This window comes from Lepidochelys kempii, chromosome 10 (genome assembly GCF_965140265.1).
Source record: "Lepidochelys kempii isolate rLepKem1 chromosome 10, rLepKem1.hap2, whole genome shotgun sequence".
Classification (NCBI taxonomy): domain Eukaryota; kingdom Metazoa; phylum Chordata; order Testudines; family Cheloniidae; genus Lepidochelys; species Lepidochelys kempii.
The window spans coordinates 48,477,062-48,503,314 of record NC_133265.1 but is presented as its reverse complement, the minus strand read 5'-3'; positions in this window follow the sequence as shown (position 1 = coordinate 48,503,314).

Genomic DNA, 26,253 nt, shown 5'->3' with positions numbered 1-26,253 from the left:
TCTGACCTCCCGTAGAACATGTAGTAGAGAGAGAGATCCTGGAGCATTGGCTTGGTGCAGGATCTCAGGCCTGAACCAGAGGCTGTAAACCAAAGTCAGGCCATGTATTAAAGCAGATGCTCTCAAGTTCACTGTCCAGTACATGAACTGAGCAGAGTTGTTGCTAATGTACTAGGCACTAGATATTTACGTCAATATATTCCAGCTAGGACAGATACACCCCAATCTAGTACAAGATCAGATGGTTTGATAAAACAATGAATAGGGATGTTTTGTTCAAGATATCAGAAAGAAGGGGAGGTGACAAACAGATGTCACAAGATACATACATGTGGTGTGGAAGTTGTGTATGTTAGTTGTTTGTTTTAGTCTATACATGTCCGAGTACTTCACCATAATTCTTTGTTTGACCAAGGGGACAGAGGACAGTCCCGCTGCTGACTGAGCCATTCCTTGCCACAGGGCACTCATATTAGTGTACCTGTAACCATGGAGCCAGGGCTCTAGGACTGTGTCTTGACGGCAATAAACAGGGCCAAGTGCCTTTGTCGCTGAACCGCGCCTGTGGTCTTTGAGTAACATCAAAGTCTGCTGAACTCACGTGCTGCGCTGTCTACTAATAACATGGAAGCTCCAAGGAGAGACGCACTGAGCAGCCTAAACAGCGCTACCGAGGCAACAACATTCCAGCCTCCAGCACTTAACCACACTGGGTAGTGCTATCAAGATCTGCTGAACCAGCTGCCTATGCAGCGCTGGGAAAGCACATGGAGAGAACCTACAAACACTCAAGCCAGCGGACAACAGCATACAGGCCAGAGAACTGCCCCCAAATCATTCCCAGAGCAGATCTTTTAGAAAAACAGCCAATCTGGATTTAAAAATGGCCAGTGATGGAGACTCCACCATGACCCTTAGTAAATTGTTCTTGATGGAATAAAGCTGTGGGATAGGTGGGAGGAGAGGGGCAGGATCCTTGCAGCTCCAGAAACCTTCCTGAACCGCCAGTTGCTGCTCTAGGGCCATTCTGGGGAGAGAATGTGCCTGGGCTTGCTCTGAATCGTCCACTATTGACAATGCACTGGCAAGCCCACTGCCCAGGAGAGCACAGAGAGCCCTCAGCTGGGATTCTCACCCTCAGCATTCACAGGAAGGGCCTCGGTGCTGGTAAGGGAAGAGGATTTGCTGCCTTTAGGGACCCCAGGGCACTGGGCTCTCTCACCGACTGCAAATCTCGTGTCACTCATATGGACTTAGCCTGGTGTGAGGTGACAGGAGGCTCTAAGAGCACAGAGGGCACCAGACTGGGACTCTGAACCCAGCTCTGCTGCAGGCTTCCTGCGTGACCTTGGTGGGATGCTTCCCAAGGCACCCAGAGATGTGAGGCACCTCGCTCCCACCCTGAGCGTGAGGAAGTCTTGTCTGTGCCTGCCAGGGGTCAGCCCCCTGACTCCACCAGCCTCTGGTGACACAAGCACTCCCCTCCCAGCCCATGCTGATTACACCATTAGACACAGCTTCACTTAACTGCCTCATGCGGGCTAATGCTAGGCAGACTCCAACTCCTGCGTCCTCTGAGTGGCTCCCTGTGGCATCCAGCCCCCATTCCACTGGACACACACAGGCCTGCTGTTCCCAAAGGAATGGTACACCCCAGCTTCCTCGTTACACAGTGCTTCCATTGGGTTATAGAGAAAGCAAGGATATTGTTATTTAACAAAATAACAGAGATTCCTAGGCTGGCCAACAGAACTATTGGAAGCAAAGAGTCACATATCTAATAGAATCACACACACTCTAGGGTCTACACTCAGCTCACGAGACACCCTCTTGTCTAATAGGGTCCTGCTGACCCCAGACTCCGTCTCACTGTGTTTTCCCACCAGCATGGCTGAACCCCCTTTTTCATGAGCCCAAGCCTGCTAGCCACTGGCCTCCTCTTGAGAAAGAGCAGCTAGGCCTTCATCTGCACCCGAGACAGAGTTCCAAACTTTCATTGTTTTTACTCTGAAGCAGAATCACCCTGGCTTTTGCTTTTTCCAGCATCCCCCGCATTCTATTGATTAGCATGTTTCATTAGATTAGCATGTTGATTAGACTGCAAGTGGACGTCCATTGTGAACCACACAATACTCAGCATGCACCTGACCCACCAGAGTGACATTAGCCTCTCTTCCCACCTCCTGACAGGGGAATGTGGATCACCTTTCAGTGACCTGCCTTAACTCACAGACCTAGAGAACATAACTCCTCACATATTTTCCATGCAAACATCTTACAATTATTCTGATGACCAGTGTGACACAGACTTGTGTTAGAGACTTATCATTACATTCTTTGGCCAACTACAGACCCAGGGAATCCCTACAAACCCTTATGCACTCCAGGCCCTCTGCCAGTTGGCACAAAAGTCCCTGGGTCACAGTTGGGACAAATCATTTAATGTACATGAGGCCTCAGTTCTCCATCTCTAAACTGGGGATACTACTTCCTGCTACAGCTGGGCAAATAATGGGGGGTTTTTTGGTTCACTGTCAATTCAGAAAAATACAATTCAAAAATTCAATTCAGGTCAACCCCAAAATGACTTTTTAAAAAATGACTGGCAAATCAAAAAGTCATTTCAGATCAAACAAACCATTCCTTTTGACCCCAAACGAAATGTGTTGCTGTTGTACTTTTGACTTTTGACAAATCATTTTGAATCTAAAAGTTGAAACTTTCAGAAATTTGCCAAAATCAACACAAATATGCAAAATGTTTCTATCAACACGAATCCGCATTTTTCACTTTACAAAGTTTCAGTTGAAAATTTTCACCCTATTCTAATTGCCACCTACCTGGGGTCTGTGAGGACAAGAAGCCACTGTTGACTCTGAGTTGCCCAGATAGTGCTGTGTAGAGAGTCATACAATGTCCCTTTATAGAGAAAAGAACCAGTCAGCCCTATGTTTCAGCTCGACTGTTCCTGATTATTTGGGGATCCACTGAGCCTTTTGCACCCATCACCTGTTTCCTTTTCTCTGTGTTCCTCGTGTTCATAGAGTTTCATGGATTTTAAGGCCAGAAGGACCCATTACAGCATCTCATCTGACCTCCTGCATTACACATGTTAATTGATTCCCTGGTGTGAGCAATGGTGCCTAGCCCTAGTGCCAGATTTCTGATGTTTTTGGATAGTTTATTAGGGATGCTTGGTTCTTCTTCAACATTTGTAATGTCCAGGGTTTTCTTTTTTAAAAGTAGTTATTGTACAGTGCTTAGATGCCTTGCAATAGGTGCCCAGTAATTGCATTAAATAAATAAATAGGTGAATCCATCAGTCCCTTTGGAGAGCACACATGCACATGCATCCATTTTCATTCAATCACCAGTCCTCATGCTTCAGGGCAAAAGATCATCACCAGCTGTGGTCAGGAAGAAATATGCCCACTGCCTCCTGAAATGGTATTGAACTAAAGATATTTTATGTGAGGGAAGTCAAGGGGTATATCATTTTCTTTTCTCAGCACCCAGCATCCTGTAAGGTGGGAGGGGAGGGTGCCTAGCACAGTATAGGAGGCACTCAGCACATTGCAGGATCAGGCCCAGGGACAAGACACCACACTAGATAGAGCACCAGGCTTTTCTGATGTGGCAATGCCCGGGTTTCTGTTACAGATGGGGTAGGCCCAAAACCCATGATCCAAACAGACCCAAACTTTGGGGAGATTTGCATCTAAATCCAGATCTAGATCCAAAGTTCATTGCAGTATCTGTAATGAGTCAAACTAGAACCCTTGAATCCAAAAACCCCTGATCTGTACCCAAACTCTACCTTCTCCAGTGCCTAAAGATCACTGGCCGCCAGAATGCCTGCTGCCCTAGTCATGTTCACAAGCAGGTGGAAGATTATGGAGAGTAATAAGGGAAGACTCCCTCGGAAAATCAATAAGTAATTTTGCTCCTGGGGCAGGAACGGACTGGGCAGTGAAGCCCTGTGGTGAGCTACAAACAAAACAGAGAAACCAGACAGAATGACTGGGAATCAACCAGGGCTAGAGAGATCCCTGACCTGCCCAGTTCTAGATCTGAATGCATGTATGGCCGTTCTTATAGCTATAAATTACACCTTTATACTCAAGTTTAGGACATATTTCATGGAAGCTTTTTTTCTCTTTGATCCGTAGTTCTTTCCATTCCTTAAGTTCTCTCAACCAAACTTTTGAAGTCTTGTTTACTCAGAGGAATCTGTATATCAGCCTTTGCATTTTTGGCCTGGTACCCTGATATAGGCCGGAATCCACACTATTACTATATCTCTGTAGTTAAAGAAAAATATTCATTGACTAAGTCACTCCTGCTTTCTGAGGCTCCCTTTCCGATCACCATAATACCTGATAGTCAGATAGGATAGCAGTCATAATTGGGTGTACATCTCTTATTCAGGTCAGTCCCAACAGTGTGCCCATCAATTCAGCCATCCTAATTGGTCACAAAATTGGATAATCTCAGAGATCTCTTAATTCCAAATTCAGGGATAAAAAAGGCGGTTCCCACTTTGCCTGTGTCATCACCTCTAGAGCGATCACTATAGATTTGGCAATGCTGACCCCATTTGCCATGGATAAACTCATAAATAAGTTGTCATGTTTGATGGTCCTGCTCTTCCCTTTTATTTCATCATAGATTTCCAAATCCACAACAGGAGAGACAACTGTCCAGCAGCAGTTTGATTTCCCAGGACTAAAGACTTTAATTTCTTCCAGACCTTCCTTTTCATCCAAGTCTTTTACCCACTTTTTGACCCTGTTGGCATGTGGGAGTTTGTGGCGCCCTGTTACTTCTTGTCTACTTAATTCCCAGCAGTTCTCTTCTATTCATTTAGGGCTCTAGTTTTACATTTTCTATAGCTTTTTTGAGATCCTGTATGTGGAAATTTTCATTCAGTACGTCATCGTTATATTCTACCCAGCCATGTAAGAGCTCACAATTTTCTTCAACAAACATTCTTTTCTGCTCACAAAACTCTTTACTTTGATTTGTGTACCCCTATCAACTTTTTGGAACTCTTTTGCTACAATGTCTTTTTCCTAAATTAGAACTTTCAACTTTATCATTTAGTCTAAGACAGGGGTGGGCAAATTTTTTGGCCCGAGGGCCACATCAGGGTTGCAAAACTGTATGGTGGGCTGGGTAGGGAAGGCTGTGCCTCCCCAAACAGCCTGGTGCTCGCCCCCTATCTGCCCCCTCCCACTTCCTGCCCCCTGACTGCCCCCCTCAGAACCCCCAACCCATCCAACCCCCCCTACTCCTTGTCCCCTGACTGCCCCCTCCCAGGACCCCCTGCCCCTAACCGCCCCCCCGGGACCCCACTCCCTATCCAACGCCCCCTGCTTCCTGTCCCCTGACTGCCCTGAGCCCTATCCACACCCCCACCCCTAACCACTCCCCAGCATTCCACCCTCTTTCCAACCCCCCCAACTTCCCCCCAGAACCCCCTGCCCCTTATCCAACCCCCCCACTCCCCACGCCCTTACCATGCCACTCAGAGCAGCAGGCACTCGCAGCCACGCCGCCGCACTCCCCAGAGCGGCAGGCCAGAGTGCTGGCAGCATGGTGAGCTGAGGCTGCGGGGGAGGGGCCGGGGGCTAGCCTCCCTGGCCAGGAGTTCAAGGGCCAGGCAAGACGGTCCTGCGGGCTGGATGTGGCCTGCGGGCCATAGTTTGCCCACCTCTGCTGTAAGACCAGGGATAAATTTGTTTTCACTCCATGACCCATTTATTCTTTTAATTTGTTTATGTATCTCTGAAACCTTGGAATCTTTGTTCATTTTCCCACAAGCCTTTCTCCAACTCTTTCTTTGGCTTTTTAATAATTCTTTATGCCATTGCTTTACCTCTTTTACAGTTCATTAAGCCCTTGCTATTCATTGTATGTTTTGTTTATTTGTATGCCTTCTTTCTTCCTTTTTTAACTGCTGCTTTTGTTTTATAGTTTTCATTCCACCAGGGAACTGGATTTCTGAGTTTGTGGCAATTCGATTTCTTACATATAGCTGCTTCAACACCCTTTATTATATTATTATGAAATTCTGCTGAATTATCACTTACACAATTGGTACTTACTCAGCATATCTACTCTTAAAAAGACCCCAGTTTTCTTTTCTAATGCATCAGGTAGGAATTCCTTCAACATTACCTTGGTCTTGATTTGTAATTACCATAGGGAAGTGATCACTTCCCATTCCAGATTCTTTATAGATTTCCCAGCTGCATTTACTTGCTATCTTGCTTGTTGCAATTCCCAGATCTAAACATGAAAAGGTTCCATCCACCGAATTAAACTCAGTAGGTGCTCCAGTATTGAGCAATGCCAGGTTGTGCATGTCAATGAATTGTTCCAGGCATTTGCCATTATAATCAGTTTTCCTGCTTCCCTATAATTTGTTATGGCTATTAAGGTCTCCGCAAATTATATTCAGGCCTTTGACACCCTTAGCTAACTCTTCCAATTCTAGAGTGCCTAGCTGTTGGTTTTTTATATGGGCTGTAAATATTATAAGATTTGTATAAGGCTGCTATTATTCTGCAGAAGAATCTCAACAGCATGGTACTCAAAACTTACTTCTGCACCTCTTCTTCACTGTAACTAAGACTGTCCTTTATAAATCTACAGACCCCTCCTTCTCTTTTTATTTCTCTGTCACCTCTGATTACATCATATCCTGGAAGTCTAGACATAAGTTTTCTTACTAACCTTGTTTCTTGTACACATAGCACGTCAGGTTGTTTTCCATTTCAAAAACAGTTTTATTTCCTGACCATATGTTATTAAACTATGTGCATTCCAGCAAAAAATAACATTAGAACCATGTTGTTTAAACTATGTTATTACTTTCATTTAAAATTGCATGAATGAGGTCTATCGAGGTCTATGCCAACTTTTCTGCGGCTTTCGTTATAATTTTTATTCCTTCAATCGTCTTCCCTGTCTGTAAAGTGCAATTAATCATCTCTGTGATAAATGCAATAAATTTCTCTTTGCCTACAAGTAGTACATCTTCATCAGTTCCCCTTATATGATCTTTCCTACCCTGAACTAGCAGAGTGGGGGGTGGGGGTGTACCAGGAGCTCTTTGCCCTCAGTGGCATTTTCCTCCTACTCCTCATTCCGCTGTGAACATCTTTTCATAGCTTCTCCATGGGATATTTTATGGATAGTTTTAATTTTCTGTATCTCTCTAGCTCCTTCCACTGCCACACACCCTTTGTATGCTGCACCATGCTTATGTCCACAATTGCTGCATTTTAGTTCTGTTCCTTCCATGCAGTTCTCCTCCACAATTTAACACCTCATTTTCCCCTTCCAGACAGCCACCATACGCCCAAACCTTTGACCTTTACAAATACATCTCCAAGGAGCCGGGCTATATGGTTTAACCCAGAAGAGTTTGTTTCCTGTAATAACTCTGTCAGGTAGTGTTGTACCTTTAAAAGTTACTCAGACGGTTGTTGTTCTCCCCCTTTCCTGCTAATCAGTTGCTTAACAAACAGCAGTTTGTCCTCACTTGTACCCCTTTTAATTTCATCCTTAGTCATGCCTAGTGGAACCCCATACATGACCCCTCATGCTTCTGTCATAAATGTAGGTAGCAAGCAAATTACTTTTATTTTCCCTAACATTGCTGTTTTAAGACGTTTCTCTGCTTGTTCCTTATGTGCATGTTCTGCTAATACCACTCCACCCTGTATTCCTTTAGCTCTTAATATGTCTCCGATACACCGCGTAATCCATTCCAGTTTTCAAGGGATTAACATCTCCCAGCCTTACATCTTCAGCTAGTGATTGGATAAGTATCGGATATCAATCCTTTTCCTTACTCTTTTTTCCATCCCTGTCTGCCCCCTCTTCTCCAAATACAGATACTTCTATTCTTTTTTCCTGCTTCCTAATCTGCTCTGGTCAGCCAGCCAGCCACTAGCCTAAGCCACCCCTGAGTTCCCAGCTCCCAGCCTCTCCCAGTTTACACAGCCAGCCTGCAACCTGGCCAGCGTCACCCCAGGCCCAGCCCAGCTCTCTTCTGCTCAGACAAGTTGCACCTCAGCCCCAACCAGCCTCTTCTGTCACTCCACTTCCTGGTTTTATACTAGCTCGGCCTGCCTCTGCCCAGTTGGGCTTCATCACCAGTTACAGCTCATCAACCCTGACTCTCCTCCAGGGGCAGGCTGGCCAAGGGTTCATTGGCCCTTTCTACCTATTCAGCCCTAGGGTGGGGTAGACACTCCATCACAGATCCCTTGTGAGGGAATCGAGGCTGGGAGGCAGGAGACCAGGGCTGGTAGGTTCTTCTTAATTTGCATTGTCATAGCATCCAGTCATGGACCAGGGCCACACTGTGCTAGGCACAATATAAATACAAAACAAAGAACACAGATTCTCTTTTTTTCCCTTGTGCCTCTCCTGGTTAACTCTGTATCTAACTTAGGGGTTTGTATAATACCCAGAACCACTGGAGCCAAGCATTTCCCTAGTTAATTAGATCTCCATCGGGAGTCACTAGTTAACTTTGTGGAGTCTTCTGCTCTCCTTCTTCCGCTGGTAATAGGAGGCCCTGCTTAGGGAAGGGGTGTGTGTGGAGTAATTCACTCCAGTTATGGTGGAAGAGCTCTCTCAAACAGGAGAGACTTGCAGCATGAGCCAAAGGTGGCCAGACTCCAGGTTAGTCTCATCTCCCCTGAAAGTTCATTCCAAAGCCAAATCCCCTTGACCAAGAACGTTTCATTTCCAGCTGTCTGCATTTCATCCTAGGCTTTGTGAGCTGCATTTTCCTGGCTGTCATGGTGGGCCTTGCACCCACAGACGTAGCTGGTTCCAGACCTGCAGTGACTTTGAGGATCATGACTATAGCTGTGGATTGGGAGCCAATGGAGGAATCAAAGCACAGGGGGAATGGCTCATGGCAACCTGGCCCAATGAGAAGGCAGGCTTGCAGCATGCTGTACCCTCTGCATTACATGCTCATTCATCCCCCATTGCAGTGAGCTACTGACATCTAATCTGGAGGTGATGATGGCCAGATCTTCTTCAAGGTGGAAGGAGAAATTTTTTTTAGCAAGCTGCCAGGTAGAGGAAGGTATTTTTTGCCAATTATTTTACCTGATCATCCAGGATAGGAAGTCTCTTAACAGGAACTCTAGCCTTCCCCACACTTGGAAGCATGCGGATGGATGCCTTCAAGAAAAGGGAGCTGGAAGAGGAAAATTATCCCAATTAGTTTATCAAAACTTCTCTGTTAAAGATGGTTGAAATATTTCCATTGTGATGGGGTGCCCACCCCACACTAGACTGGAAGGGCGCTGGACCAGGTAAACAACGCCCCTGCTGCCAGCTTTGATGCCCTGGCTGGCAGTGTTAAATATATTAGGGGACTAATTTGGATTGCTGGACCTACGTACAAAACATTTTTGTGTGAGTGGATATCTCACGAGACTGAGATAGGTGACCTCCCTGTCAGAGAGGATATGGTAGTGGAAGAATTTGGATTGATAGGTGAGGACCAGATCAATAATGATTTATCATTTTTACCTATGGTTTTTACCAATAACACTTTTAATAATTTAGATATGGACAATTTTAATCCTAGTTTTAAGTATTTAGATACTTTGGATGATCCATTATTTGGTGAGAATGGACATTTTAGTACTAATTTAACTACTGTTTTTAATAACATGGATAACTTATCAAACAGCAGCTCATGGAATGATGGAATTTTGTATTTAGAATATCCCATTGATTGTTTTAATTGTTCCAGCTGCACACAGATCTTAGCTACGTTTGGAAAGTGGGCTAAACACATAAATGTGGTCCAGAAGAGCAAGGCTATCAGAGTTGTATCCAAAAAGTGTGGTAAATTTTTCTCAGTTCCACAATATAGCTTGCCAGGACCCCAAGTGTGTGCACAGAGAAGTGATTATCCCGGAGATGGGCTAAGCCTGTTCGATTCGTGGGATGGCTTTCCACACTAGATCGGGATTGAGCCAACACTTTAGACACAGACATTCAGCAGTCTTTTTAAAGAAAGCAAGGTGATTAGGAAGGGTGTTAGGGAGTCTACTCGATCTCGTGTAGGGACTGAACAAGAAGAAGTTGAACTTCTTACCCAGTTAGAGATTAAATATGCAGGCAAGAGAAACATAAATACGTGCACAGAGATTGATTAGGGATGAAAACCAACAAAGAAATTTCTGATAAAAGCCGCAAATTGGCTAAGAAGAGGATTAAGAAGGATATTGTTATTGATTAATCAAGTAATGAAGGACTTGGTGATGATTGCGTATTGGAGGTTCCTCCCCCTAGGGAAAACTTTTTGCCATTAAGGGTGCATCCATCTGTGGATAATATGGGTATATTGTGTAGGCAAGGTAGACAAGGTAGGAAGGCTGGACAAATCTTAAATAGTCTAGATGAAATTGAAACATTATTGAGAGAAGATCATATGGCTTTGGTTGGGCGAACAATGGTAGAGGAATTATGTAAATCTTTGATAGATGTTGATTTGAGCAGTGATGTTGAGGAACAGGAGATGAGGAATGGAAACAGGATAAGGAATAAAGGGAATGGAGATAGGAAGAGGCAGTCTATTTCTATTCGAAGGTATGTCACTAAAAAGGCTCGCTATAAATCTATCAACAATTATTTGCTAAAGATAAAAAAAGATTAGCATGGTTAATTATGGGAGAAGCTGATAGAACTAAATGCAGTATTCCCTTACTGTGATTGAAAAATATTATGTAGATATGCTAGATAATATTGGACATGGAAGTACGATAGGTTGGCCCTCGGCCATTGAGAATGTGAATAATGATTTATTACGGAGTCCGATCTCGATGGAGGAAGTTAGGGAGGCCTTGAAAGATACTTGTAAAGATAGTGCCCCACGTCCCAATGAAGTAACTGTTAATGATTTATGGGAAATTTTTAATGTGGACTCTCAAATTCTTACAAAAAATTTTAATATATGTTTTTTAAATATGGAGGTCCCAGACATTTTTAAAGACAATAGAAATATTTTAATCCCAAAGGTACAGAATGAGGAAGAATTAACTAAACTAACCTCTGGGAGACCGCTGACTATTGGATCTGTTTGGTTAGACGGTACAGAAAAATTGTAGCTAAAAGATTGATGACTACAGTTAAATTATGCAACAGACAAAAAGGATTTATTTCAGATCCAGGATGTGAAGAAAATATCTCGATTTTAGATAATTTGATTAGGGGAGCGAGCGGAATGGGGACGAATTAGCCATTGTTTTTGTTGATTTGGCTAAGGCCTTTGACTCTAGAGGACATGGGCACAATATGTCCGGCCTTAAGAGGTTTGGGATTGATGAACATTTTATAGAAATTATTAGGGATTTGTATAGCGATTGCACTACTAGGGTTTGGGTTGGTGATGATAGAACTGAATCCATATTTATACGAAGTGGGGTTAAACAAGGGGAGCCTTTGTCCCCAATTTTATTTAAGATAGCTATGGAGCCCTTGTTAGTAAAACTAGAATCTGAGGGCTCTGGGTTTATGTTCAGGGGAATAGTATAGGTATTTGCTAATCACGTGGCAACTTTAAGTGGTTCTTATCAGGGAATAATTAAAAATCTTGAGATTTTAGGTTGTTTCTGTAGGAACACTAGTTTACGGGTCAATGTTAAGAAGACTAAGCACTGCTGAAGAGCGATTTTGGAAACAGTTGCGCATCCTTCCCTGCCTGACTCTCTGACTGGATCTGACCACCTCCGGATATACTCATACAAACAAAAATAACACATGAGATCCAACACGTATGGATTACAGATTGGGCTTTGGGCCATCTTGTACTGTGATTCCATCTGACTGGTCTCATCTCACCATTGGGCCTGCTGAGTGTTTACACAGGACTCCCCCGAAGAGCACTAAGCCCTGGAGGAAGTTATGTTTGTGGACCTGGGCCCATCCTTGGATAGTTACCACCATAAATGGCCAGGCATATTCATGTAACTAGTGAAGCAGGAAAGGATAATTGAATCCCCTCTCTCCAGGACTCTATGGTATCTCTGCCTCCCTGGCTCACTCCTGATCAACTACCACCTCTCCTCAAGTCCTTATCACATCCTGCTGTGAGACCCTTGAAAGGAATCAGAGCTTCTCCCAGTACAAGAAAGGAACTAGTGTTTCCTCACTATGCATAATCCCACTGTGGAACCCACTGCTTGAGTCAAGAACATAGCAAGCTTCAAAGAGTAATTGGACATTTATACAGAGAACAAGAGTATGCAGAATAAGGGTTAATGCTAGTACAAATTTTGGAAGGGAAATAAACCTCATGTTTCAGAGCATTAGCCAATCTCTAATTAGAGGTTATGAGACAGGAGGCAGATTATCTCACAACTGTGAGGTTTCTTGCACCTTTCTCTGGAGCATCTGGTGCTGGCCATCGTCAGAGATAGCATACTGCGCTAGACGGAGCTTGGGTCTGATCCACTCGGCCTATTCCCATGTGCAAGATGATTATGATATTTACGAGTAGTCCAAACTTTGTCTTTTTAGTGGACGACCCACACCAGCAATGTCTTTGTCCCCATCTAGTGGCTGGTCCAATTAAAAATAAGCCTACTGCCATATCTAGATTATGGGCGCTTTAGTGGCCTAGCTACAGCACCATAGCATAGAGACAGACTACAGCAACATTCCTGTAGGAACTCCACCTCGCCTGATGGGAACTAGGTTGCCAGAAGCATTTTTCTGTTGACCCAACTGTGTTTACACCCAGAGGTTAGTTCGGCATAGCTACGGTGCTCAGAGTTGTGGACCCTGAGCACTGCAGCTATGTCGACTTACATTTTAAGTGTAGACCAGGCCTATCACAGCTATCAGCTAGGGGACTTCTTTCATTCAAGCAGTAGAAGCTCATGGTTTAATGTGGAAAGTTCAAACCCTGCTGATGACGCAAGTAAGTTGAGATCATTATACAAGGCATCTCATGCCTTGCCAGATGTGGAGTGGGAGCAGGCTGGCTAGGACACATGCCCAGAATCCATGTGGCCAGGGGGATGAACAAGGGCTGGATTCTCTGGCCAGCTTTGTTTGCACTGCGCTGCTCCAGAGGTGCAAGGAGGACAGACTGCACCCACAAATGGAGAGCACAAATCCCCCTTGTGCAGGGAAATTCTCCACTGGTGTGGAGCTCACTGATGTGGGGGGAGATAGCTTCTGCACCAGCTGCCCCACCCCACTCTTGGTGGAGGGGGCAGGTGTGGAGCAGGAGGGGGTGTGCAAGTGTAACCCACACACCTTCTGGATGTGGTGTTCTGTCCCATCTAGACTACTTAAAGAGAGAGATAAAAGTCTGCTCTACAGCCTTAGCAGATGTAAGCAGTGTCCGGATGAGCTCCACCCTGACATCTGGTGGTGAGGTGTGGCAAGTTGTGGAAAAGAACTTCAGGGGCCGATCTCATTTGCATAGGCACACCCATCCCGCCTAGAATGAGGCCATAGCTGCCCAAATGGTCACTTTGGCTGCTGTGGGATCCCCAGTGTCTCTGTTATTGGGGCAGGAAGAATAAATTGTTATTACCCTGATTATGGGAACTGTGCTTGGAACTGTACTTGGCCTTTTGTTATGATGGAGGGACTCACCATCAACTAAGTAGCACTCGCTAGGCAAGGGTAATGGGTTCCAAAACTCTGTGAATTGAGAGAGGTTGGGGACAAGTATTAATACTTGGTGGTATGGGCCCCTGGGTGAGGGCCTTACATGCTAATTGCACTTCCTCCTCTCTCCACTGTGGAATATCAGAGCGAATTCATTAGAAGTCTAGTTACAGGCTGCTGAGCTGAGCTCACTTTGGGCTAATAGTGCACCAGCACTGAGGCTCCCCTACTACAAGCTGAATTCACCAAAGAGCTGAACTGACTAAGAGCTGAAATCACTGAGTGTTGTGTTAAGTAGTGGGGGAGCCTGAAGATATATTGTGGAGCAGTTTGCGGGACGGCTGGAGTGCCTGGTGGACAGGCTGGGGGAGCAGTTCGTAGGACGGCGGGAGCTGCTGGTGGGACGCTGAGCAGTTTGTGGACCGGCTGGTGGAGCAGTTCGTGGGACGGTGGGAGCTGCTTGTGCGGAGCGGAGCAGAGCTGAGCGAAGGAGTTCGTGGGGCGGCTGGTGGAGCGAAGGCCTATGGAGCTGTGGGGCAGTCAGCTTCAGATCATGTAAGGTGCCTCTTACCCCCGTCCCATCTCCACCCAGGTTGGGAGGTAAAGCTCCTCAGATAAACTTTCAAACTCTGGGGCTGCCCTGACCAGGGACAGAGACTTTTGGGTCATTGGACTTTTGGGACTTTGGGTGATTTGGGGTTGCTGGACTCAAGAACCAAAGGGAAAGGACATGCCCCAATTTGCTTGGGGTGGGTTTTTTGCTCATGGGTTGTGTTATGAATCCTGTTGGTGGTGTTTCCCCAACATAATGCCACATTGTTTCTCTCTGTTATTAAAAGGCTTTTTGCTACACTCAGACTAGGTGCTTGCGAGAGGGGAAGTATTGCCTCTTGGAGGCGCCCAGCGGGGGTGGTATATATTTGTCCCAGGTCACTGGGTGGGGGCTCGAGCCGGTTTGCATTGTGTTATTGGAATGGATCCCTTAGATATTGAACCCGGCTCTTGTTGCTGCCAACTCTGCCAGTTGGCTTTTAGCTCATGCTGTAGAGGCTCATGCACTAAGCTCCAGAGGTCCCGGGTTTGGTCCCACCTGCCGATGACCAGGGTCTGTCCGCGTTACACAAGTGGGCAGGGGTATGGCAGAGCAGAGCTCTGCTGAGCCAATTCTCCACCGGCAGAATGTTCCGTACGGCTTTCACACCAATGCGATAAGTCAGAGTAACTCCTCGGCTGCTTTCATGCTGGGGTGGTACAGGCCCCTGTCAGCTCTCCCCGATGGCCCCTCTCTTCCCTTGGCACCCTGTGGATCCCAGACGCAGGACAGAATTAGGCCGAAAGTGGGTTGGGAGATGCTGTGCGCACTGGTGAAGCTCAGCAGTGGTGGGGGAAGAGGATGTATTATCCCCCATACACATGGCCCTTGGCTTAGCTTGGTAACTTCTCCTGAGAGCTGCTTCTCCACAGAGGCAGTGCTGCAGCAAGAGGGACTGTGTCACTCAGAGCTCCAATAAACCCTGCCCCTCCAGGCACAGCTCCCTTGGGGATGTTGCTGGACCTGCTCCCAGCGAGGGGGTCCCCACCTGCATAGCTGTCACAAATGGGATCTCCCTTGTTACGGGGAGGGGTTTCCTATCTTCTTAATGGATTTTGCCCTTCCCTGCCCTGCCTCCTTTGCTACCCCACTGCCCGCTGGCGGCCTGATCCTGAGCTGCCGTGAATTGGCACAGCTCCAGCCATTCCACCACCTGGAGGGCCATGCCCTCGGCCTGCGACAGAGCCCGGCCACTTAGCCACATGAAACCTCTGACAAATGGACACACGCTGCCCCATTCAGAGCAGCCATAGAGACCTCCCACCTTCCCATGCCTCTCCTGCTGCTCCCCAGAACCCACACACAGCAGCTGCCCCTGCAGGGCCCTGTCCTTCCCCTGTTGGCAGAGGGACCCGCTGTGAATCACTCTGAATTTATAGCCGAACCGTGGGAAAGGGAATTATATGTCTCTCTCAGGAGACAAGCTGGCGGGCAGCGAACATCCATCAAGTACAAATTCTGGGTTATTTACCGAGCCAGGATCTTGCCAAGAGAAACACCCCCTGCACCGGGCAGCCGGCGAATGGATTCCACCATGGGGACCTATTCTGCAAATGACAAATTTCTGCCTTGCTCATCAGAACAAGTAGAATGAACTGGGCTGTTTATTTCTCGCCAAAGCCCTCTCTGACTGCAGGGCTTAGGAGGCCTGCACCTCCATGCGGGATGAGAGCTGCAGCCATCCTCCTCCTCTGTCTTGACTGCTCCACACCAGAAAGGCAGCATTGGCCCCTCTGAACCGAGACCCCTGCAGTAGCTTTGTCTGACTCTTTTATGAGTCCTGTTGAATTATTTACCCTTTGAAAACATTTTGCCTCATAACTCTGTGATGGCGTTTGGGAACCATTTCTTTCCTCTCATGTGGGCAGTACACGAGGTGTTACCAGCATCCCCTGCTCGGTTTGGGGTTGGAGCTCACTGATCAAACTGGGATCCGACTTTGCTGGGAAATCATCACCACTTTGTCTCCAGCAATGCCATGCCCCCGAAGTGTTATGGCTAGGCATGATTTGGGGGAAGGGAGTTTATTTTGCTTTGAAGCATCAGAAAACCCATTTTGCTCCAAACATTATGGCCCTGTGAGTGGAAACCCTATAGCAATTATCTCTGATGTTTCTCTTGTGTCAGAACAAAGCTACACGCTGGAGACAACAGACACTGGAATTACCTACCCTTGGGGAGGCAGAACTCGAACCCTTCATTATCGCCTGTACTGCAGCAGGGTCCACTAGACCCAGTCGTGGACCAGGAGCCCATTGTGCTAGGTTATAATCATGTCTTCAGACCCCTACTGAGATCAGGACCCATATGTAGGTACTGTCCAAACACACAGTGGGAGACAGTCCTTGCCCCGAACAGTTTATAGTCTAAAGATACTAGATAGATGGGAGGGGAAATGGAAGCACAGAGGGGAGGTGTCTTGTCCACAGTCACACAGAGGGTCAGTGGCAGCCCCAGGAACAGAACGCAGGTATCCGGAGTCTCAACACAGCCACTAGGTCACACTGCCTCCATGATGCTTCAGTTCCAGAAAACTCAGGCCTCTATCACTTGAGCTAAAGGCGATCTCCCATGGCTGTTAACAGTAGTCGGCCCCTTATCCTCCCTGGGGGGCAATCACTAGAGGGCGTCACTCATTCATACCTGCAAAGCAGTCAGGGGTGAAGGCATAAAGAGAGTGGAGGAGAGACACAGATGGAGAAACAATCCTGCCGTGGCAGGGAGCACTCCCTCACACACACACACACACCCTGGTCTGACCAACGTACTTGACAGAATGCAGGCCAGGCAGACAATGCTCAGTGGGAGTAGTGTCAGGCAGAAGCCAGAGCAAAAGGAGAGGGAGATTTTAGAATGACACAGAGCAAAGTAGCAGCAGCAGATAAGCTGGCCTGCTCCTGAAAAGTATCCATTGGTGCCCCAAAGCCCTGCTGCTTTTTGTGACCTGACCGCCACACCTGGACTCTCAAATGAGGGAAGATAATGGAGATAGTCCATAAATCAGAGAATCAATTAAGTAGTAGCAAAGATGGGTTCATTTATTGACCTTTTGCAGCTTTGGCCTGCGACTTCAGACTTGGCCTGCAACGGTGGGGTGAGAGGGGCTGGGTTTCTAGGCCATCCTGTTTGAGGGGGATGTTGCACCATGTACATTTATATTTTGGAGCATGCCCTTAATATATGACAGATATGTTTGTCTGGACTGCAAGTCATGAACTCAATCCCAGCAGCTAACTGAAGCAGACAGGGAACTCCTTAGCCAGGAAGGGAACGGGCTCTTGTAATAATTGGGCCTACAAATTTACCCTAATTGTGAGCTCCACTATAAAAAGGGAGGGTACGTTCATGTCACAATGATCTATAACAACAAATGGGCATGGGGACAGGTACGAAAGGGAGACAGAATTAGTCCAAGGGCGAGGACCTACTGATGACTAGAGCACTGTGTTACAATCATGCCTCGTAAACAAGAAGAACTAAGGACTGAAAATTAAAAAAACAAAATTGATGTATCAGATATTAGGCTTAATTGGTGGACAAAATAATGAGGGGATGGGCTATTCCACCTACCACTCCCTTTGTAGGTCCTTAAAGAAAAAGACTTGGTGGCGGGGGGAATTGGCTACTGGAACGAGCTTCGCCATCATGGCTGTCACCTCCACCATCTCCTGGAACCCTGGGCCTTTGTCTTCTTGAGATGGTCTAACCAGACTGGGCCAGAGAGAGGGACCAGATGGTACCTACACCTCTACTGGCTCTGACTGAATCCCAACCACCCCCTGGGATGGGAGACTTTGTCTCCCCCTTCCTTACCTGATTTCTTCTCTCTCTCTCCTTTTTCCTTTTGTCTAATAAAAGTCTGGCTTAGCTGGCCCAAACAGTATATTTTACAACACTGTTAGCCTATGACCAGAGAGAAGCAGCTAAAAGCAGTGCCCTGAACAGCCCAACGCTGGTACGGGTTTGCCGGGCCTGGAGGGACCGATCAGACCATGTGCTGTGCCTGTATTTTTCCAGCCGTGCAGTTGCAAGTAAGCATCAGCACTAGAGTCTGAAGCTGCATTTTCTCTATGCTGTTCTTTTCTCTCCCCCTTTCATGTGTGTTTCTCTTGCTTTGTCTTCTAGGAAATAGGATTGGACTTTAACAGCAGCAGCAACACCGACAGCTCCAGCCCAGCTCAACTGACTTCCTCTCTTTTCTCCAAAAGGACAGTTATTACCAGCTTTGATACCATCTAAGAGCCTGACAGACAGGGGGGGTTTACCTGCTGAAAGCTCTCTCCAGCTAAAGGGAAAGGGAACGAGGCATGCTGCTAAAACGAAAGCCCCACTCAATACTTGACATTTCAAACACTTGCAGTGTTTTTCCTTCTTTTCTCTATCTTTAATAAAAGGATTTTCAGTGGTGTGTTGGCCACTGTGCTAAGCAGGCGGAGGTCTTTGGATACCAAACCCCGAACCTTACGTTAACACCACCTAATGTTGGACAGTGACTAGTTTATGTTAAAACCTTTGGCCCATAGATTCCATCTAAATTGTTGTGAAGGCCAAGACTATAACAGGGTTCAAAAAAGAACTAGATAAATTCATGGAGGATAGATCCAACAATGGCTATAGCCAGGATGGGCAGGGATGGTGTCCCTAGCCTCTGTTTGCCAGAAGCTGGGAATGGGTGACAGGGGATGGATCACTGGACGATTCCCTGTTCTGTTCATTCCCTCTGGGACACCTGCCATTGGCCACTGTTGGAAGACAGGATGCTGGGCTAGATGGATGTTTGGTCTGACTCAGTATGGCCATTCTTATGTAAACTAAAACACCAGAGCCCCCTTTGAGGAAAGTAGCCAGGCCTGCACATGGTTTGGGTTTGCTATGTCTCTGCTCTCCCTTTCCCACCACATTGGCGCTCTGCCTTCCTCTTGACAGCTCATTCACGTGCTAGGGATCAGACCAACACTAACTTCCCCATTTGCACTGGACTAGCTGCAGCTCCTAAAGACAAATAGGTGAAACGCGTAAGCCTCACACATCCGTAATGTGCTAAGGAGCCTGTGATTACACTACTGCCAGCCAGGCTCTCATTGGGCTGAATGTTGGCTACCCCGATTTAGATTGATCGATGACCCTGTGCTCACTGAATCTATTGCTAGACCTTTAGAGGCAGCCCCATTCCTGCTGACAGACTCTGTCTGGTTACCGCTTACAAGTGGAATTACGGAGAGTTAGGCATTCCCTCAATCAAACTGCAGAGGTCAGGCCAGGTGCATTAGCTCTCTGATTAACCATGCGAATGTGCTGGGGACATTTCTGGCCTGGTGAGACACAAAGGGCTTTGCAAAATGTTTCTTGGCTAAACATTTTACAGCGTCACCTTGTCAGGGAGCAATGTGAAAAGGTGGAGAGGCAACAGCATCAATCAGGAGCGTTCTGTCTAGGGGGAAGCTCGTTAAAGCAAGGCAATTAGCTTGGAAGAGGATTCACAGAGTAAGTTCACAAAGTTCTGGCCCAGCATCCTAAGGGCTCAGTACCAAATCTGGGGTGGATCCTCTGGAGATGGGGAATTTATTTGGTTGTTCCAGCGTCCTGGTCAGGAACGTTTCCAAGTTCTTACAAGTAAATCGCCAGGGCTGGAGGTGGGAGGTTGATGATGTTGTTCTACAGATCACGTTGTGGAGAAGAGAGATTCTTAAATGTGCTTGTTTCTCCTCCCAGCACCGTAGGATCCTCAGTTTGAGAGCCAAACACTGAAGCATATGATGAACTTTAAATACGCATGTAAGCCTCATGGGTCTGACACTGCACTGGTTATGTATTCATGTGCATCACTGCAACTCACACATGTGCTTAAGTGCTTACCTCAATAGGGACGGATTTAAGCACATGTTTAAAGTTATGCCAGTGTATCAGTGCTTTGCTGAAGCCCTACATCCTGGACTCCTTAACTGCTCTGTGGCATGTCCCCACGATTTTGGCCCGGGTGGCAACATGGCATCTTATCCTTGAGTAATGCGAGTGCCTACAGCTGGTGCTGTGCCTAGTTAGTTTACAAACTACATGTCCATTTAAATTAGATACTTTATCACACAGAGGAAAGTGATGAGGTCAGCCCCAATTACAAAACACTAGTATTGGCAGATACTCAACAGGCCCTGAGTCTAACCCTCATAATGCTCTTTGTGCAATTACACCCTTGCAAATAAATTAACATCAGTCATGTTTCTTATCCTCCCAGTTAAATCGCCTTCACCCAGGCGGGTGGAACACAATTATGTCTGCAATTTCACACACAGCGCACGCAGTGTTCAGGGAAAGCCTTTGGTTCTGTAACTTTCTAGATTGACTGTGCCAGGGGAACTTTGCTAATCTGCACTAACGACTGGCAGTCCCACTAGGAAGTCGGGGATTTAAGCAAATTAGGGAGCGAGGGAGTGAAAAAACACAATCAAGTCAAACCTTCACTGTTAACTACCGGAGGATTGGCAAAGCTTCCTAGGGGGCATGTTCGCCCATCACTGCAAGGGTTCTTGCCTTGCATGTCACTGAGGCAGTCTGGTAGTATCTGCATTCCAACAGCACATCCTTGTATATTGCTCTGGTTTATTTTCAGTGCACTGCACCTTTAAATGTATAAGGTCGCAGCCTCTCTGTCTGCAGTGACTATGCGGCTTTTATAGCATGGAGGATCAGTGAGAGGCCCTCCTGGATACTTTATATTAGTTCTTTCTTTGTTGCTTTTCTTAATCTGCAACAAAATTCCAGCTGACTGAAAGGGCGTGGTTTGCTCTTCGCATGTGGGAAACAGAACAATCTTTTGCTCATTTGCTGTGACAGGATTCATTATTTATGCTAATGCTCCTTAATATATCAGGGACTGGTCTGTAGTCTAGCTTGTAAAACTAATAGCAGCTTAGTACTCTGTGGCAGCTAGCAACAGCCTTTACTATTGCACATCCCAGGCTTTGTGTGCATGATGTGGATTAGGCTGGCCCTGCTGTGACTACACAAATTACACAAATAATTTTTTCCACTACAGGTGAAATCCTACAATCAGCTCCTCACGTGCTTCTCTCTCCAGTGTGAATTAAGGAAGTGCTGCTGTGGGCCGACACGCTTTGCTGATATTTCTTAACACACACCCCGGGTTAAAATCCAAAGCCACCTGAGTCCCATGTACTGGCCTATCAGCCCCATGCCAGCTGCAAGGACTCCTGCTTGTCACATGAAGGCTGGGGCTTGAATATTCTTTATTCAGGCTGAACAGTCCACAAGAGTAAGAACTGCCAAAGCCGTTGCAATGAGCTGACATGGGTGTTTGCGTACCACTGCTCTCTGTTGGGAGGAATTGGAACTGCTTAATTGTGCCATAGGCTCTGTACAGCAAACCATCAAAGGAGATTCTGCTTTAGATTCATTAGAAGGTAGGTGCTTGTGCTTTTGGAATATTAGAATCATACTTAATTCTCTAGCTCAATTCCTCACAGTGCTTCTGACTGTCTGCTGGCCCTCAAGGTGTCGACGAACAGGTCCTCTTTCAGGAGCTGGTCTCTCTGTAAGTTCCCGCCCCCCCACACATCAAACTTGCTGTGTTCTAGGTACCACCTTATTCCTTCCGAGTCCTCCCCTGCCCATTGAGTAGTGAGGTTCTGACAGGGGATGACTCGGAAGGAGTAAGCCACCCTGGGATCTGGCCCTGGGACACTGACTTCGGTTCTGACCTTTGGCTTTGAATCTCAGCTCTGATTCTGCTTTGTCCCTAGACTCTGGCATTTGGACTCTGACCACTAGGTCTGACGATTGCTCTGACCACTAGGCATGACTGCCTACAACCTGGTCCCCAGGCAGTGGAGCACCTATAGAAGCCGAGCCTACAAAGAACCCTTTTGAGGTGGTTGTGCTGTGAGGGGCAAAGTCCCGGAGACTGGAGGTATCAGCACATGTCACAGGCAAGCTCTTTACAGGTTACCAGGGCCAATTTAACAGCAGCATGTCAGCACCATGAAAGCACAAAAATGGAGGTACTGAATGGCCTTTGCAGCTGCTCCTTTTTAGCACCAGGGACAGCAGCCATGATGCAGAGCCTGCAGCATGCCAGGTTCAAGTGGAGGACCCCACACAGCAGAGAGGAGGGAGAACAGTGCGGGTGGGGAGATGTCCCTTATTGACCCAAGATGCTGCAATAATGGCATGGCACCCCCTATGACGTCCAGAGCCAGTCCTGCAGAATCCTGCAGTGCTTTTCCATAACATCAGCCGACACTTTATGTTCCCATTGCCACTTAATCTGAACGAGGCTGCTTGTGTTTTCCCCTCTAACAGCTTTAGAGCTTTGGTCTGTCAGCAGTAAAGGGAAAATTTCACTCCCCAGTTTTATTTTTTGTTGGCTTGTTAACAAGTACCCTTCCAGCTGGTGCAGACAGCTGACACAAGGAAAGGCTGCATTTGAGTGACAGCCTGCCACTCACTCCTAAAAGAGGGGTGACAGGGTGGGGTTGGGGGGGGGGATTGGTAGAAAATGCTGAAGTGGCAGATAATTGAATGTCAAGGTTGACACAGCTAGTATTTATTTTAGTACCTGGGCATCTATAACACTCTAGCATCGATCTTTGTGACCTATAAAGTCTCGAGAAAGTAATGGGAAAAAGAAGTAAATAGTTACATATTCTTTTTTATTGAGACATTCAAGAGACTGCTGAAAAAGCAGGAGATGCCAGAGAAAAATAAGAGAGAAGTAGCCGGGGGTGTTTTGCCAGTAATGGGGGAAGGAATCACAGATCGGGGATGCTGTGACAGGCAGAGGCTCAGAGACTAGCAGAATCAGAGGGTCAGGCCGTGTTATGCAAGGGATTCTATACTTTGCACGAGAAAGAACCCCATTGACTGATGTATTAATGAGACTGTAGGAGGGTGGTTTCAGGGGGCATTGTCCCACAGTTTGGGGATCCCAAAGGACAGCACCCTACAGAGCAGTGATGCTGCAAGGATATGGAGAAGCCACATTAGTAGCACCCAGTGCAATGCAAGAAGCAGTGGTCCAAGTAGAGAACTGATCAGTTTATCACTTGCTTTATTTAATTCATGTATTAATTCTGATGTAGAAAAAAATCCTGTCTCTAAAATCCTTTGCATCTGGCCTCTGTGTGTCCCAGGATTCTGTCTAGCATCTAAACATGCAGTGTAGCTGGCACATATAGATGGAGGATAGGGCCCCACCCCCTACACACACTGGTCCCTTGCATAAGCAGCTAGCGATTCCCCTCCTATAGGGGACCTCTGACCTGTGGCGAATCATTGGTGCTCCACCAGTTCCACATCATCGGCCAGCTCCTTCCCGCATAGCCATCACACAGTGGTCCAAACATACAGAAAACTTTCCTGGTGCACTGTCTGCAAACATGAAATACACATACATACTTTGCATATGGAGCTAATTAATCAGCTTCATGCAGCGCCGGTGTGCAGCAGAGCAGTGTACCAGCACCTTTCTCAAGCTGCTAACTTGTTCTCCAGAATCTCCACTTTCAAGTCTGCAGCTATTACGGTCGCAAAGGAAACTTCAGAAACGGTGAACGGTGCAACCGAAGCAGAGAGCCAGGAACAATAGCTCAGAGGTGCAAACTGCCCTATTCAGCTCAGGGAGGTGTGAATCAGATGCCCAGCAATGATCATTTCAATGCCCACACTGTTACCTATTTCATTCTCCATGTCAGAAAGGAGAGGGAGGGTCGCAACTCTTCACAGTTTACTGGGAGTAACATCTCATTTTGCCTTGGGGAGATAGCCCCACTATCATCACTCAGGACAAGCTAAACCAAAGAGCTTTGCAGAGCCCTTGGCCATATTCAAGCCCCACCGAGAGAGCTCCAAGATGAAGGAACCCAATGAAACTGAGAGAGCTGCATAATCTTATCTCAAATATCTGCACAATCTACAGTGACCCAGTGGGGGGTGGCGTTTATTTAGTGGCAAACCACCCCATCATCTCTTAGACCCCTAGCCTTGCACCCTGCACATCTCCACTCTTTTACAAAAAGAATAATTAGACAGCAGCTCAACTAAGGGCTGACAAAGATGCAGCTAAGGTGTCCTTTCACACATCGTTAAGAAGCAGGGCAAACCCCACATTACCCTACTTCAGCACCAGCATCATTACTTTGGTGTAGCTAAACCAATGCAAATATTCTCAGTGTAAATGGATAACTCCATTCTCAGTCTGTGACACCCTTCAGGGGTCATTTTACACGAAAGCTGTCCAGTCGCATGCACACAGAGATCACTGATATGGAGTCCAATTCCAAATGGCAGCTTGGTTCAATCAACAGCTTTACTAGCCTACTGGACAGGGGAAGCTGCTGGTGTGATATATCTGGATTTTGGTAAGGCTTTCGACACATTCCCACATGACATTCTCAGAAACAAATTAGGGCAATGTGGTCTAGATGAAATTACTACAAGGTGCATGCACAACTGGTTGGAAGACCATACATAAAGAGTAGTTATCAATGGTAATTGGGAGGACGTATCTAGTGGGGCCTCATAGGAGTCAGTCCTGGGTCTGATACTATTCAATGTGTTCATTAACAACTTGGATAGAGGACTGCAGACAATGCCTGTACAATCTGAAGATGACACAAAATTGGGAGGGGTGTCAAGCACTTTGGAGGACAGGATTAGATTTCAAAGTATCTTTGACAAATTGGTCTGAAATCAACAAGATGAAATTCAGTAAAGACAATGTCTGCATTTCCTTCAAACACCCCAATCCCTCACCTGCAGGTGGTGGGGCTCCGGCTGTCAGCTCTGGGATGGCAGCAGCAGCACAGAAATAAGGATAGTGATGGGACGTTAAGTCTGCTGTGAAAAGTGATATTGATGAATATCACTTATCACCACCCTTATTTCTGTGCTGCTGCTGGTGTGGCGCTGCCTTCAGAGCTGGGCACCCGGCCAGCAGCCGCTGCTCTCCGCTCTGCCTTCAGAGCTGGGCACCCGGCCAGCAGCCGCTGCTCTCCGCTCTGCCTTCAGAGCTGGGTGGTGGTATATGTACTTGGGGGGAGGGGGAGCATAAATGACCACAGACACAAAAAAGGGTAGCCGATCAAATAAGTTTGAGAACCATGGGTTTAGAGAAATTCCATTTTCTTCCATCTCCAAGAGTAGTACAGCTTCCCTTCAGATCTTTTATAATCAAAGGATTAGAGAACTCCAAATCTCCTTTGCATGCACAGAATGAATTTTTGTTCAGGTACGCGCTCTTTCTTAGAGGGAACGTGCTTACTCTTGTTTCTTATGTTGTTTGTGGCCTGATAGTTTTAATTTTACTCCTTCCTGCATTTGCCATCAGACAGGCTGTTTTTGGCTGTGAGTAGCATCAAGAGATAGGTGTTAGCCTGTCAGCCCCTCCTTGGCTCAAATAGCGTTACACCACTTGAAAAGTGGGTCTTTGTTCTGTAAGACTTCATTCCAAGACTTGGATTCAGTGCCGGCTACTTCCTTGATCAACGCAGTCATACATTCGAGTTGTCCTGTGCTTTTGCGTAGCAAAGAGAAGTTCCTTCATGGCTGCTTGTTGCAATTTTAAGTTTGAGGAGGTGGTCAGTATAAAAACTTGGATGCATGGATGCTGATTTGAAGAATATTGATGTCTATGGTAAGACTCCCTTTGATTTCCAATCAGCTTTGGATTCATTCCACAGATCCTAGAATTGGACAAACTATCTGAAGGGACCAATTTGTCAATGGAAGACATCCCTTTGCAAATCGTTCATGGAGAGACCATGATTTCCATGAATTTATTCAGTGTTTTGAAATTATTCAGCAAATGTTTTGTTCCAATTTATTTCAACCATGGGATCACTCACCAACTGTTTGCTGCACTGAGAATGTAATTCACAGTTTGAACTGTCTTGATAGGTCAGTGTTAGTTCCTGGATTGGATTAATGTGATTATCAGCGAATCAGATTTTGGGTGCTATTCTTGGCTTTATGAATTTTGA